At 28.6% G+C, this 18,285-nt stretch overlaps 1 protein-coding gene across 2 annotated transcripts in view; it reads right to left on the bottom strand.

Moving 5' to 3' along the window:
• The window catches only part of LOC132922984 (tachykinins-like), a 51,936-nt gene extending 41,415 nt beyond the window's left edge, over positions 1–10,521 (bottom strand). For both annotated transcript variants that reach the window (XM_060986747.1, XM_060986748.1), the window contains exon 1: positions 10,363–10,521. The gene's annotated coding sequence lies outside the window, so the exon portion shown is untranslated. The remainder of the gene's footprint in view (positions 1–10,362) is intronic.
• Positions 10,522–18,285: the final 7,764 nt, after the last annotated feature.

Raw genomic sequence — 18,285 nt, 5'->3', positions numbered from 1 at the left:
TTGCTATAAAATGCATAAATTAAATATATTTTAAAGTCAATAAATTACTTAATCTCGGGATAAAAATTGTTAGTACTATTAGCAGTATTAGGTTCTTATTCCAAATATTATGACGTTGGTTTTTACATTTATAAAAACTGATTCTACTCATTATTTTTAGATTTATACATTTTTAATTTGTTATTCGTTAAAACGTCTGTACAATATTTTATGAATTAAACAAACTAAGATAATGTTATAGTTTCGAGGATTATTTTTCGTTTAATATTAAAAAATATTATTCAAACGAATATTGTTGTGAAATCTTTGTTTAGACTGTCAAAATAAGAACTGTTTCATAACAGCAATTGTTTTTTAACATCGGTAATGATATACCTTAGTTTAAAATTAACTTTTACATCGTATAATATTTGCGCGCCACTATTATATTCCTATAAGCAAAAAAAAAGGTATTTGCACTTCGATAATTATTTATACTGATTAACAAATGCGGTTTTTTTTTTTTCGTCCCGAGTAAATATTTAACGCTCGGTGTATTGGCACATTATATATAATATTATGCAGATTAAACAAAAAAGATGGGAAATAAATTATTATTTCAACGAAAGCCGTCGCACGTAGAAACAACTCGCCGAGTAAAGGTATCCGCACAATAGTATGTACGGTAATCCCTGTGGTTCGAAAAGGTCTCCGCCGTCTCTCCGGGAATACATTTATACTCCTATCTCTCTAATAAAATACAGCAGTTGTTAATTTAATTAGACCCCTTAGCGATGGTAATCGTCTCATCTCCGAACCCGCGAATGACCGACGACACCGTGTATACGCTGCAGTGTGACGCAATAATATAATATAATAATATATTATGTATATGCATATATATTACATATTGTATGTATCTGCGGGCCGACGGCGACGGTGTCGTGTATAATACGACGTATAGAGAGCACTCGAATCGACGGCCGACGAATTGATTAGGTCCGATACGCCATCGCCGTCGTCTATCGGACCGTCCTACACACGGGCGCGGGAAGGACGGATAACATCGCATCTGCATAATATATAGCGGCGAGTGATACGCGTACACACGTCATACTAAATCATTACGATGTAATATAATACTGCTGCCCACGAAATATATTATACATTTATACCATACACGAATGGCCGTTTGAAATTAAATATATGTGTGTGAGTGTGTGTGTGTGCAAATCGAACGACAATAATAATAATATGACAAATATCGCAAAAATAATTTTATACCGTTAATATTCGTCCGCGATATAGACGTATACAATGTAATAGTATATATATTATTATTATTGTGTGTGTGTATATATACGGCGGAGAGGAGGCGTGTACGGCGGAAGAACACACATTATTCGACGTCGTCTACGACAAATATAATCATAATAATAATATAACGTTACGGGGCGGCACGCGTGTATATAATACAGCAGTGGTTGTGTGCGGGCCGGGTCAAAACCGACGGTATATCGTAGTCGGAGAGTACAATATTCAAATCGATCTCGGGACGCGCGTATCGGTATGATATCATAATATTATTATAATATATGGTGGTCAGTCGTTCATCGCGATAATGCAGTGAACGAATGTAAAAAAAAATTCATTACGATGGCGCATTATTATTTATATGACCGCGTATAATAGTATATATATATATATAGTTGTGAGTACGTCGACAAATGCGGTGCGTGTATAATAATAATATCGTACATATATTATAATATTATATTATATATAATATGTTATGTATATGGAAATGCGGGGGACGAAAAAGCCATTTATTTTTTTCGCATTTGTAGCTGCAGCTGTTATCGAGCACTGTAATAATAGTATATAATATACATATATATATATATATATTATATGCAGCGTATTTTCGGTGGCGGATGAGGCATATTACATGATGGGATACGCCTTCCGTTGTAAGTCCGACTGGCCATCGTATATTTCTCATCCGCGTAATCGAAGTAGCACGCGATACGTGCGCGTTATGCTATATAATAATAATAATAATAATATAATATAGTGATTCTATAACCGCTGAGAACGATCATATTGTTATCGTGTGAGCGATCGAACTCCGGACGAACGCCGCGTACGAACAGTTTGAAAAATAAAAACAAGACTACTTATACATTTACATGTTAGCGCCCGTTTTCCTTTAATAATGAATTTGTTCAAACTTTGATTTTAGGAAACATTTAAGTATACTTATCTACTTAAAGACTGCATTTTCAATTATTTAGATATATATAATATATACTATACCGTTCTAAAAAGGGTTTTTTGTTGGTTTTACAAACTATTATTGTTTTTTACTCTACATTTTCAAACAGAACATTTTTTTAAAAATCTATTTTGATTTATACACTTAATCAAAATCCGAGAGAGTTTCCTAATTATTAAAATCAATTATATATTAAGTATGATGGCCGTTAAAAATAGTGTTGCAATAATATTAAATATATGTAATATTAAATCTTGTATTTGTTAGACTAGGGCAATTTTTACAAATTATTAAATGTCGATAGATTGATATTAATTACTAAAATATTCAAACATCGTAGCCCCCATATCTACTCAATCCAAATCCACCGTTACGGAAATATTATTATTCTTAATACACAAAATGCAATAGTTCAAAAACTATACAGTATTCGTTTGAATTTCTAATCTAAAATTAGATAGATGTATAAAAACTTCCAAAAAAGCCGTCTGATTAACAATTTAAAAAAAGTATGATTCTTATTTTGAAAACAGTAGTTATAGTATCACAACAAAACACTCATTAAATTACCTATATAAAAATTTAAATATTTAAAAATTGGTTTTTATTAGGTATACATAAAAAAAAAAAATAAAAAAAAATGAAATAAAACATAAAATAAATTCATTGTTAAATAAATAAAATGACGGTGTTTGATGAATCAGTCTATATGATATCGTTACTCTTTTTTCGGTAAATCAACACTATTTTTTATAAAACAAGAAAATTTAAATTTTTAGTTGGAATAAAAAACAGCAATACACCACATAATGAACATTACAGATTTAAAATTATACGATTCTCAATTAGACATCATCGAAAGTTCGCTGTCCAACACGACATATTTCAGATTAAAAACTAATCTATTTTTGTTATTGGCTAGCTGATATTATGTTTTCTGGTATTTTTCCTATTATAGAAAAATAACATCTCTACTTCTTGTACCTAACAATTCAAGCGGACAAAAAAAAGCACGTTCCACTGTTGGAATTTCGTCGGGTGACGCAAAGACGAAAAAAGGCCAATCCCATTCATCGACTTAAAAGTAATAATATAAAATACTTCCGTATAATAATATCAATATAAAATAATAAAAAAATAATTTATATATCGATATTGTTACAAATGTTCAGTACCGGTGTAGTTTTAGAATATTATTCGATGTATCGAAATTTGCTGCTGCATCCGATTCGAGGTTCCGAGAGTTACACTCAACATTGATTTTAGAAAAAAGTTAAGCTACTACATGTACCTATATGACTATATAAAATCCTACGGAGACTGAACACTGTAATATCGGTTGATATATTTAGTTTGATTATAAATATTAATAAATATACAAAATTCCAAAACATTGGCAATGTTTTTTTTTTTTTTTTTAATAAAAATCAGATCAATCCAGTACGCGATATCGATATCGATATGTCTATCACTAATAATTACAATTTTAAGCGAACAAACGTGAAAACGATTATCGTTACGCATGAGTATAAATGTAGTACAACCTAAAATAAAATATTCGGAAGATTAATTTTTTTATAAAAAAAAATAATGTCTTTCTTTGGCACTGTTATTATTATATATACACAGTTTTTCAGTATTTCTCAATTCACTCCCCCCTCGTCATTTGTGTTTTTAAAATTTGATAAATGATGATTCCCTAAGGCGAAATCCAGTAAAGTCCCCCGTCCCTTTTGTTCACCTCTACTATTATAATACGCGAGGAGAACGGGTGAAGTACGCGAAGTCCCAATTCGACGACGAAAAGAATTAGTGACGGGTTTTTTATTTTTATTTTACGCCTGGTGCGTTTTAACACGCTCTCACACACTTCCTCGGGGATCTCCGCAATTGCACGTTTCCTTTACAAAAACTAGATAATACGCCAAATTAGCTCCCATTGCTACTATTATACTAGTACACCAGTTTATTAAAAAATAAACAACAACTACATGGCATGCGTCTGTAATAAAGCTCGATAGCTGCAAAATCCAGACATTACAACATGGTTATTGCTATTTCCTGTGCGAAAAAAACTAAGTACCACCCACACAACAATAACGATAAAAGTTTCGACTGTTTTAAGTAAGTATTCAGATTCCGCGATAATAATAAATTAATGTTTTTTATATTTTTTTTAAATATTTTCATGAATATAATATGTTATTAATTTCGCGCCATAATAGTTTATTCGTTAATACTAAAAAGTCAAAAGTATTTCAAAGTTAAAAATAAATATATTTAAGACTTAAAACAAATAACAATTAAAAAAAAAAAAAAATTATGCAACAATGATTAATAATATGGTGCACATCATTATATTCGGTTAAACAATTTTAAATTTATCGTTTCATAATATTTTGCATTCTCAAAATAAGTCAGACAGATAAGAAAAATCAATTATAACGAAATAATATGTTTTATTTTTAATAATAATAAAAAAGTTAACTATTTTAACTAAAAGATTTTTGTTATTCTCTACTATAACATTGCAAATTGTAATGGATTGGAATTAACGTATTAATTGAGAAAACGTATAAAAAATATTTTTATAGTAACATCATCTATACAAATTTAATTGTATATTTTATTAGCTTCTATGTAAAAAAAAAACCTTTTTCTTAAAAAAAGAAAATAAATTATATATATATATATACAATTTGTTTGAACTGAGCAAACCTTCCATTTTATATGTGAATCAAGTAGTCTATTTCGAAAACTAACCATTGAAACTTTTCACATTGTCACTTGTGAGTTTAAGTTTTTTACTTTATGTCTCGACCGTGAAAAATTGTCTTACAATTTCACCCTTCTCTGAACAACTAGTGTACACAAATTGTACTTTTACACAATTCTTATACCATCATTCAATGTAATAACAATACAATTAATAACTTAAATTTGTTCCACTGCAGTGATAAATCTAACATTTTAAATCAATTAATTACATTTAATTTCTTTGTACTTATAAAAAAAAAAAATTGACACTTTAAATACATTAAATCTCGTGGGCAGTATAGGCAGGTACTCAACAAGTATTTCGTGAAACAAAGTATGTCATCATGACATACGCTAAATATTCGATTTACTTACGATAATAATATAATATACGATTTGAACTTTTAAGAGATACGATAAATTGCAATATTACTATGCACTTATTAAAAAATTGTCTATTAGAATTGAACTATTAATGATGATTTCCGTTAAATAATTAAAATAAAAAAGTCAGAATAATTTACTGCTACAACTACAAAATCGGAATATAATATTATGGTCAAAATATTTGTATAATATCTATACAAATTCTTTTATTAAAACCCGCCAATAAGTGCAAAGAATTAGAATTAATTTAAATCGGAGCGATCGCGATAATCCGCAAACTCGTATCATCCAAATTAAACGTAATAAATATTAACATAATGATGATTGCAGTTTATGGGGATAATGGGAAATTTGTAACGGGCCGGTAGCTAAGGTTCCTCCTAGAACAAACCTCTTGAAATACATTTTTAAACAATACTCTCGGCTGCAGAGCTGTTTATGGCTCGTTACTGTATAATAATATGTGTAACGAATTACGCTGCAAATTGAGTTTTATCGCGATTGAAACGCAAGTAAATAATAACGCGTGGCCGTGTGCGGACTGCGAAATAGAAGTAACAAGTTTTTCCATTTAACTTTAAGTAAGTAATCGCACGTTTACATATTATTATTAAACACAGATGATACTGTCTACGTATACGTTGTACAGACAAATACGTAGGTCGCAAAGCATTGTTCGAGAAGTAACACTGTGCTTCTTTATAATATGTGTGCGACTATATCGTCGTGCGATAGTAATTTATTTGATATCTGATTTTCGCATCGCACACCGTGTTAACCACATAACCGTCCAAAACCACGATTGAAATCGAAAATATTTATGCGTTCCAATCGAATCACCAATAATATTACTGTAAAGGAAAAATTAAGGATCCGTGTCGTCGTAGCTTACGAAATTATACTCACGGTGGTTCAACAAGCGTGTTATTTTTTTAGCATTTTTAAATTTACTTGTCTATGGTTTCGAATAATAACTATTCGCTTTATAGTAAGTATATAAAGTTGAATAACACATTAATAAATTAAAATATTAGATTTAAATGCATCAACATATTCAAAAAAATCACTTGCAGTAAAACGAGAAAGTTTTCATTCGAAGTAAAAATGTTTGTACGTATTGTACTGTCGAACTTACACTTCAAAAGCCAATAAAAAAAAAATCTAAAACTTCTTAAATAATAATATTATGATATAAAAGTAATAAATAACAAATTTTAAAAGCAAAATTTGAATAAATGCTTAAAAATCATAAAGTTAATAAATAGATGGGGTGAACGTGCTTGGCGAATCAACCTGTGTATTAAATCGGTATGCAATTTTTCCTACAATACTAGTGTGGATTTAATTAGTTACATACCTACAATTATACACAGTTTTCGCAATTTTTTTTTGGTAATAATTCATCAAAAACTCATTTAGAGTACATTATATTGTATAATATACCGTCTGAGACTTCGTGAACTTATACAATAAAGTAGTAAAAATTAATTACGTCGTGGGACTATATTAATTTATTATTGTGCTGGTAGCATATTCTTATAACACCGTGACGTCTGACGATAGTACGACGAACCGCGGAGTCTCGTTTATAAAAATAATAATAATAATATTATTATTATATTACGCATCGAGAAGGTAAAGCGTCACCATCGTCGTTAGGATGGCTCGATGACGATATTGTTTTTACTACAGATTGTTTTAGCTATTTATTTTTTCCGTCGAGATTCGTATGCTGAGAAAGTTTCATCATTTCCGGAAAGATTAGTATAACATATAATTTATTTACATATATATATATATTTATAATACCCACTACCTATATAGTGTGATTCACTAAGAATTCTCACCATTCCCGCTTTATAATTTAATAATAAATGTATTAAAATTCTTGAGATGTTTTTATACTATTCATAAAGAGTGTCCTTTGGCAATACAAACTACTATTTTTCTAATGAGACATCTCCCCCTTTTTTTACTCTAAATTGTTTAGTGTAAAAATTTGGTGTACTTAATTCAAAATTCAATTTAGTAGCTTATGATTTATTAAAATTTTTTGTTAAGGATAATAATCCTTAAAAATAGTTTGATAAAAATATAAAATATATATTAGACATAATATCAGATATATCGTAATATTTATTATACATAAAACATTTTTATGAATATTATAAATATTGATAGATAAAAATTAATTACTAAAATTTTTAAATTGCCATAGCTCCATATTTTCCAAACTCATTAACATAAACCTATTGGATACTATCCCCATCATAGTACACAAAGTAAAATAAATCAAAAACTACTGGTTACAATTTTTATTTTGTTACGTCAAAAATGTCAGAAAAATTATCCACTAAATAATATTTCGTTAGAAAGGGGGCTGTCATTTGAAAAACAAAAATTGTTATCCTCGCAAAATATTCTTTAAGCGATCTAAAGGATTCGAAAATATGGTCTTAAAAACTATTTAAAAATTCAAAAATTAGATTTTGAATAACTGCATTATTGAGAAGAAAAAGGAAATGAACACGCTCAGTGGATCACCCTATATATTATTTACATTCGTTGAAAACTTTTTTTAAATAAATATTATGAAGTTTTGACTATAAAAAACTTGCACGATAGGTACAACATAATAAACGTCGAGACCCGGTGCACGCCGGAACGTAAAAATTCGTAATACGCGCGATAATATCGCTGCCTGCAATTCGGCGAAAACAAAAATTACTAAAACATATAAATGTATTATTATTTTGAAACTCACGCCCTAAATTGTTGACACCAATTAATTATCGCGGGCAATTGGATTCGTAGTCTCCTTTTCATGGCGATATCCCGGTCATTTTTTGAACATTGAATAAAATAATTTTAAATTTTACATAATTTATTATAGCCTCTCCGAATTCAAAGTTTTACGTTTTTAATATGCCAAGTTTATACGCAACAGATTTGATACGGTGGTACAGAATGTAAAATCGAATGCAATTATAAATACTCGGCGCAGTCGATTGTTACTGGTCAAAACAATATTTTTTCAATTATAAACGTAGTCTTTTTTTTTTATTATGTTACGTTTGTTTGTACACTGATATTACAGGTAGTATATATACGATTATAGAAGAATAAAAATAACAAATAGGATTTGAAAAGGACCGTTTTTCTGCTAAAAATTCCTATTTTTATTCCAACACATTAAGTAACGACCGATTTGATTACGTAATAAAAATGTGAAAACAAGTTTAAATACCTCGTCTAGTTTTCTTTAAATCCTTTTAACAACTTTTGACAAGTTTGGACTTAAACTTATCAAAAATATTCTTAAAAACGTAAATATTTATAAATAATATTCAACTGAGAATTACGCCTTTTTCAAATAAATAAATTAAATCCAAGGATATTCATGGAATTCGTAGGATTTAAAATTCAAATTTATCATATTGACTACTAAGTCAATAATTTAACCAATTGGTATGAACAAATAAAAAATAATTAATTTAACCTGTGTGATATATAATATATGGCCTAAAATACCTATACGGCATTTCTTGCGAACTGAGCTATTCGAGATGCCTTCATATTTTGTAATAATATTATATAAGGTTTGTCTTTATTAATCCAGTCATAAAATCAACTACACGGATGATGAATCATTTTGGTGCCTAAAGTTGTATTGAAATACGACTATATTATATAAGATTATTTATAATGAAAAAAAAATATAGTAACTGATAAATATACACAAGAAATAATTTACTCATCAACTGAGACAAATATTATGTGTAGTTTGAATGTTTAAATTGCAATTAATAAAAAGAACTGAGATATGCATTGTGGGGATTGTTTCATTTTGTAAATATTACGTTAAATATATTAATAATATAATAAATATATTATGTTTAAAATACTTTTTTTTTTATAATTCGTAATCATTTTTCCTAACGTAATACATTTTATGAACAGTAAAATTGTACTGTACTTAAGAACGTTTTTAATTGTATACATAGTAATATATTATTAAACCGAAAATAACATAATGTATACCCATTAAACACTGTGAAAAGTAAATATAGTATATTATAGAATATTGTAGATTGCAATCATATTTTGTGAGTATCGTAGCTATTTTATTTTGGTTATTAAAATAATATTTTAGGAATAATTAAACCGTCCTGAACAAACATGCGTGAAAGTAAAAATATTAGATAATTTAATAATTAAAAAAATATTTTATAATCGTTGAAAATTAAATAAATTATCGCTGTTTAAAATAATAGACTGAAATTTGTCGGAATTTTAAAAATTATAGTTTTTTTCGTTTAATATGACATTAATTTATTAATATAAATGTATATAGAATAATCGTCAATATAAGTTATAAAATAAATACATGTATTTAATTTTAGTGCAAAAACAAAATAATACAGGTAATCATATTAAAAAAAAATTAATGATTTTATTTTATTTTATTCTGTGTAACGGACTTATGTCATTTTTAAAAATGCAATTGAATCGATTTAATTTTAATTTTAATTATGATGTCCATTAGTGTTTTTTCGTTTTAAATTTGTAATTCAAAAAATATTCAGTGTAAAAACTGAGTGAATTAAAATTTCTGTTTTTAGCTTAACCTACTATATTTTTAAATTATTTTTATTGACAAACTCGCGTGGCGATAAAAAATAATAACCAACAGTAAACACAAATTGTATAGCATCTCACATTATTACATATTATTGAGCCGAATAATTGTGCCTTGAAAATACGATCAAGTGGATATTTTGTAATGTTGTTAAAACAGAATATTAATACAGAATAATAATTCCGACACAAAAATAGTTTACCATACAATTGTATTATCGTAATATTCATACCGATGAGTATAATAATTAGTACTTATATTTACCTAATACACGGAAAAAATTAAAAAAGCGATAAAAAAAAATATGTATATTATATAACGTTACCTTGTTCGCTAGTGTCCGGTAAGGCGTATATGTTATCCCGCAAAGAGTTAAATAATTATTAAATCACAAGCAGCCCAAAAGCCGGTACTTTTGTAGCCGCGTACAACGGTCTCGCGCATCTCCGTCCACGCACCAATCGCGTCAGCACGTATAACTCTCCGCTCAAAGCGCCTTCAAACTTTCGGTCGTTTTTATATTGCATATATATATATATATATATATGTAATTTTTTTTTACACGCAGAACGTAATGAAAATAAATATAAATAATAAAAAAAAAAAAAAATGGAATACACATCGGAAATTAATCGAACGGCTAAATACATGGATGGGGTACCTCCTGAAGTATAGTACCTATATATATTGCATATGCGCATTTAATAGTATACCTAATAAAATATACTGCGTGACAAAAAATTGATAAAACTCGTCGTTCGTGAACAACGCTTATTATTTTATGAAAAACATTACATAACAAACGCGTCTACGCATCGTATGATTTTGATAATATTACATTATATATAATATTATTATCGTCTATATTAATTACGAAGGGAAAATATTATATTATACAAATACCAATAACAACGTAATACAATATTATTTTTTATTCATCTTTAAGTTGATATACCTACTGTTGATCTTATAAAAAAAACTCTGAAAATTTTTTTCTATTTATTTATTTATATATTTATACATTTATTTTATATATTCGAAAAATACATGTACATATAAATATTAATATTGTATCATACATTTCTAGAGTAGGCATTATGCTTACCTTTTTGTATTGTTTTTCGTGTATATATATATATATATATATATTATATTCATATCTCTGATTTGATATTTATTGGAATTATTGTAGCAATAGTACCTCTACGCAATAGCAGAGAGCTGCATTTTATCGGTCTACATTTATAATTTAAGAAATTATATTAAAAACAATAGATATCATCTGCCTTGTATAATGTTTACCTATTTCTATTTGTTTTCGATAGTTTTTCAAACGTTTACAATAATCAATAAAACTATATACATTCTTCTGAACGTTAATAATTTGCATATAAGATGTAAGGTCGAGTAATTCTAAGAAATAACCGTGATATAGCCGATATAGGTATTATATATAATCGGCCATAAGTTGTTTTTACGATAGTGGTTTTTAGCCGCTTACCTTAAAATATCTGCTCTTCTTGCATAGTATACTACACACTATTATATACAGATTTATATACTAGTAACTTTTGTAATATTATGATTTTATTTTGTAAAAATAACGTCCCGCCGTGACGTGAACTACGACGTCACGAAAACAATAATCGACAGTGATAATGAATTTAAATCGATCTCACAGATTATAAATAATTACAAATACAGTCTTTTAGGCTCTGAATGCATCAGTCATCAAACCACTAAATGAAATGCAATACAATTATCTTATAGAGTTATGTTTATACGCTTATGGATTGCTTTGAATCACAATAATCATTAAATAATAACAAAGTGCACTAAACTATTTACCCCGACGTTTAGTAACTCTACCTATACCTATACTGGTTTATTGGTATGTTAAAAATGTATATTGTGATAAAAGTATAAAACCCATAATATCCCGTATTATTTGTGTTGAATTTATTCAAACATCCTATTATATCCTCATTTTATAAGAAATTTCGAATTGTTGACATTATTTATAATGACGATAATATATACGTATATGATACGTCTTATCAAAGAACACGAAAAGTGCTTATTTGAAGAATATGTTACAGATACGTACAGATACGCGTGATGTCAGCGGTGTCGGATAAAAAACTGACTGCTGTTGTAACTAACTATTTAATTATTTGTACTCTATCAATTTTTAATTTAAGTTAATAATATATTTAAAAACAAATTTAATATTTACAAGAACAAAAGTCATCACATAATTATATAATTACATCAGCGTGCTATATATAGCTGTGATTCTGTTGCATCCTATATGACTGTACATTTATAAAATCACTTCGATTTAGTGTTTACGTTATTTTATTAGTATTCATGTTTAATGATATTTGAATGATACTATAAATTATGTATAATCGTTATTATACATAAACTGTCGTTATTTAGACGATAAATATTTAGATATAAAATAATGATTTAATACATAATTAGGTATGCATATAGTGAACACTTAACTATAATAATTAGAGTATAAATTATACTGTTGTTTCATTTTATAATTTGAACGATAACTGCATAATGTGCAGAGCGAGTAAAATAGATTAAATATTTAAATTATTTATTTTGTACAATACAGTGCAACAATCTCGAGTGAAAAACATACCTATTTGGCAAGTACGAATTTGTTTCGAAAAGTATCAACAAAAAAAAGAATTATCTGTGCGAAATATACAATACGAATATAATGGTCTATTGGCATTTATGTGTTAGTTATCTAAGAAGATATCAAAAACAATTTTTTTTTTTTATGGCGGTAAGAATTATTATGTTTTGTTTAGTGTATAAGAAATAGTAAAAGCACTAAAGCAAAGTAATGTTATGTTTTAATATCCTGTTGTATCGAATGCATTAGTTTTCAGAATAATCATTGGCCATATCGCTCAATAATCAGGACCCCGACTCTATCTCCACCGGTCTCCATCAAATTTACTGTTTTCTTTTCCAGTGAGTGTCCGTTAACTGTCCATTAAGTCAAGGATATAAACATATCCTTATCATACGTGGTTTGTTAACCTTGTGGTGTATCCATTTTTATATAACTCGCACATATAAATAAATTTATGCAAATCTCTCTCCCGCTGGCCAGTATTTCTGCGGGTTATTTTAAAGAACAAAAAATATTATGTATCGTTTGCCCTTTAGGAAAATTGGTATAGGTACGTCATTGCATTTTAAACTTGGAAACTTCATGCATCACCATCACAATTGAATGTTTAACTTCATTGTTGACAACATGTATGTACATAGGATAACGATATGCAATACCGCTAATACCGCAGTTATGTGATGTATCATGTGTGTGTGTACTTATTTTATACGTCATATATTATAAATATAATGGGAAAGCTAGATTTGTTCGAGTAAAAACATCGAATCAAATATTTATATGTTATTTATGTTGAGCAAAATATTTATTATTATTTAGTGACATAAAATATTAACGGGTTAAATCGTATACTTGTATTACATACACGTCAGTTCACATTATAACAAACAGTATGTCAGTATATCGATACGACGATACAATATTAACAGTTATAATATGTACAAAGCACGAAAACTGTGAAAACTCGTCTATTAAACGAGTACCAACCCGTGAGATATTATTGAATTGTTTGGAATTCAACAAGATTATAATTGGTACCTTCATCTTTTATTTGACATCTAGATTTTTAAATTTTAATTATTTTATTCTAAATTTATAGATTCAAGAATAAATATTATATTACAAATTTTTACAATTTACTCGAATAAACCATACAAAAGTCGTCGTATAAATATTAGGTATATATTTTATAATTTTCAGTTAGTCGTATAAATAACTAACAACGTCTGTGAAAATGTTTATGTCAAACGTTTAAATTATTTTACAATTATATCTACATTACCTATATGGTTTTACCACATCGGCTTTTAAATAAATTTGACCAAAAAATATGTATACTTATAAATTATAATCACAGTCCTTGCGTAAAAATTACAACATAGCTATTTTTCCTATTATACGTATATTTAATATCAAAAATTAGATGTATAGAAGAACACTAGTAAAGTGTAATCATATTATATAATAGTTAATGAAATTTTTAAGACGATATCAATATTTACTGTTTTTGAAAGAATAAAATTGATTCCCGTAACTTAAGATTCCTATTATACTCGGCGATAATTGCACTTCAAAAAGTCGTGTCAGCGATAAAAATAAAATGCACTGCATAAAAATTACTAGCAGTACTAAGCTCTTTTAATATTTACTTTTTAGTATTGAATTGCACACATACCTATATATTATATATGTGCATTACACGAAATGTGCAATGTTTTATACGCAAAATTTTATAACTGCACGAAGACAAATCACTAGCTGTATCTGTATGTATCTGTATCCATAAAATATTATATTCCATGGGGATGATTCGTCTCGGGCTCCCGGAGTGTATTATACATGATACGAGCAAATGTATACGACACACATATTATTATATTATCAGTCAAATTGCAAAATTGCACAGTGCACGGATAACGTCGTCGTTTTAATTTAAAAATGTATTTATTTTAATTTATTAATACATCTATTGTAACGTGTATTATTGGCCGATTGATCAATAACGGTAAAATAGTAATTAATTAAAAATCATATATCAAACATACGAAAGGCAAATAACGGATTGATAAAATTCAAACAATATGTCTTGTTCTGTCCGGTGTTTATTTCCGTTATTTGGACTCGTCATTCGACCTATAACGATGTATCTAAAAAAGCGGTCATATGCCGTCACCTCCCGTCCACGAACTAAAGCTGCAGTAGACCTCCGCTCTAATTCGTTTGCAATCAAAAATTAATTTCTCCCCTTCTCGGCCAAAAAAAAAAAACAAACGATTTATGTTCTTTTACAACGCGTATACCTAAACCCACCACACGTATTGGAATATTGTATTACAGCGACTGTACAGCTAAGGCGTATTGCAAATTTGCAAACGTCTAATTGTAAATTTATAATATATTTGAATTATGCTACGAGACTAATATAGCTGTACAGTGCTATAATACAGTGGTCTTCAACCTTTTTGGACTCGTGACCCACGTAAGATTTGTAAAAAAGCTAAAATTTCTTAATGCTTTGCAGTAATACTATTAAAACTGATTACAATACACAATTTTGTAAACTGTATTTTCATTTATTAATTTTCTAAGTTTAATAATTAAAAAATAATTTTTTTACCCAATACAATTTTATAAATTTAATTTTTATTTTAAAAAGAAGACTTATCGCGGCCCAGTTTTAAAGCTTACGCGACCCAAAAATGGGTCGCGACCCACCGGTTGAACGCCACTGCAGTATAATATATACTATATCTGTAGTGGCCAGTGGCTTTTTTAAATGAGACGATACGGAGAACGCCTCATCGAGTGCATTGGTTTTTATATATAATTGTGTCTATTATAAATCAATATATAACCGCGAAAAAACAATAATGCAAAAAGTTTCACACTGTCGCAATCAATCTTTGCAAAAGTAACTTTTATATATAACTCTTAATGCGGGTACGTATAGGTATATCATCTGCCTCTAGCCGTGTTCAGACGTACAACCACCACCGTCCTACGACGATAATGTTATGCGCGCTATGATATCATATATTATTATTGTTATTATATAATATAGTCTTCGTGTACAATATGTGAACGCGTACAGACTAAAAGCGTAACTATATACATAATGTATACGACCAGACGCGAAGAGTTTTACATTTTGTGCTCGTTGATTTTCCGCTACTTCGAGCCAACCATAATTGATTCCCGAGAATATATTATTACCTTACTGTTATTGTTGTTCGAACTTAGTTCGTAATGTCCACAGTGCCGCCTACAGTGTTTGTTACAATCGCAACTTTTTTCGCACATACTATGGCTTTGGGCGGCGTTGTCTCCGTCGCGTATATCGCATATTGTGTGGTGTACTATAATACATAGGTATAATATAGTGCGCACCGCGCGTCACACACGTAGCATAACAACATATACACAGTGAGACTTGTTAGCGTCGTTTGATCAATACTTCATCTTAGCGCGGTAAGACCGCGATTTTTCTCCGAAGCCGTTGTTTTCGTTTCGCATTTTCTGTCTCGTCGTGCACCGCGATCGACGTCTATAAACTACACATCTCTAAGACGCGCTCGCTGAACTTCCTCTCGACCAATGGACCGGTGATGGCGATGGGCGGTGTGGGTGGATTCGGCGATGGTATAATATACTATTGTTACAATCTACGTCAAGTCCGACCGCACGACCTTCGCTGCCAAATGATGTGGCACTATACGTACATCGTGTTATTCGATCTTTGTATAACAAAGTGTATATATATATTGTACGATGTACGTCTTCATCCCTGTATATGCATATTATAGTTATTATATCGAGACATTTTTGCCACGGATTTGATGCAATCCGCAAACTACATCATAATATAGTGTACCGGTCGAAAAAAAAACCCAATGTTTAAGGACGAGATATATATTTTATGATAACGATAAACTGTTAACATATTTAATCAAAGTCTATACAACACTCTGTGCTATTGACAACGATAAATTAAGTAAATAAACAAAATTAAAATCGTAATGTATTAATTTTATGCAGCATCTTTATTTGCACATTTTACATAACACGCAAGTTCAATTACAATGTTTTTCTTAGTCACTTTAGTTAGAAGAAAAAGAAAAATACCATAGTTATATTATGTTTGAAAATTAAATGTACATGTTTAAAAGTTCCAATTGAAGTTGATTTATTTATCGAGAAAACCAGTGTGATAAATATGCGTATATTTCGTCATCAGAAAGTTTTAACTGTAACAATTACAAATTACTGCTTGATGTACCATTCTAAAAAAAATGTCTTTATTAAAGTTTGATATAGTATTCCCAAGAGTTATATTCTAATTAACGATCAAATCCTAATGAGATTTTTATAAAAAGTTAATTTTGTTACAAGTTTTATAATAGCAACCTATTTACAAGACTGTATATCGAGTTTTGTTAAATTATTACAACGGTTATTTTTATTAATCTAAACAGAATCTTAAAACTGAAATTGAACCGATCAGTTTGCATATTTAAAATAATTTAATGTAGGTACATCAATAAAATAAGTAAACTTTTATACATTTCGTTTTAATTAATCGTAGATTATTTCAATGATACAATACAAAATTACTAATAAAAATCGTTTGACATAAAATATATAATATGATGATACATATTATTATTATTTTTTGTTTATTAAAAAATTTATAGTTTTAAAATCAATATAATAAATTATATACTTCGTTGATTTTAAATTAACTTCATAAATCAGTTTTAAGTAACCAAATATAGCGACAAATATTGTTTCAGTTAGTTTTATATTCTGTTTAATAAATATAAATTTAATGATTTGTCAGGAAAAATCTGGTCGTTTGTTTGAATCTTTAAAATCGTATTTGTTATACGTGTGTTAGTAAAATAATATAAAAATATATAAAAGTAACATACAATATAAGTTTTAATTGTTATTGTAATATCTAATAAAAGACCTTATTCCTAAAAATTCTTATGTAATTTTGATAAGAAATTCGAAACTACAATGCATTTTCAAAGGCACGTACCTACGTAATGTTGTCACAAAACTTCTTCCCATGTGTGTGTGTGCGAATCGACTGGAAAAAAAAACTAAAAACATTCTTCTCGAAAGATTTCCAACGCATTTTGCCAACAGCATGTCTACGTAAAAAATTTCTTTTGTATACCAACAACTGTAATATGTATTGCCTATTATTCGTACAGCATATAACAACAACACTCGTGAAACCAAATTTGTCAGATTTCTCGTACTTGAAAAGCCCATTGGTTTTAATTACTTTATATCCTCGCGTTTTTAACTCGATGGAACCCAAACTCTGAGGGTATACCCACACACATGGCGGAAAAAGTAGGAAAAAAAAACATAAAAGGTTAACCAAGCTCACTTAGAACTCTCTCGTGTCCATTGTTAATTAAAAATTTATTTTTTTTCTTCAATACGTTAATTGCGTAGTCAAGGTAACCAAACAATATAAAAACACATTTCATTTCTATTATAATATCGCCAGAGAAATGGACGACGAAGAAACGCATTGTACTCGTAGCACATAATACATTATTAAAATAATAT

Source organism: Rhopalosiphum padi, chromosome 2 (genome assembly GCF_020882245.1).
Source record: "Rhopalosiphum padi isolate XX-2018 chromosome 2, ASM2088224v1, whole genome shotgun sequence".
NCBI classification, from domain to species: Eukaryota; Metazoa; Arthropoda; class Insecta; order Hemiptera; family Aphididae; genus Rhopalosiphum; species Rhopalosiphum padi.
The sequence above is the reverse complement of the archived record's forward strand: the minus strand, read 5'-3'. Positions and strand labels throughout refer to the sequence as shown.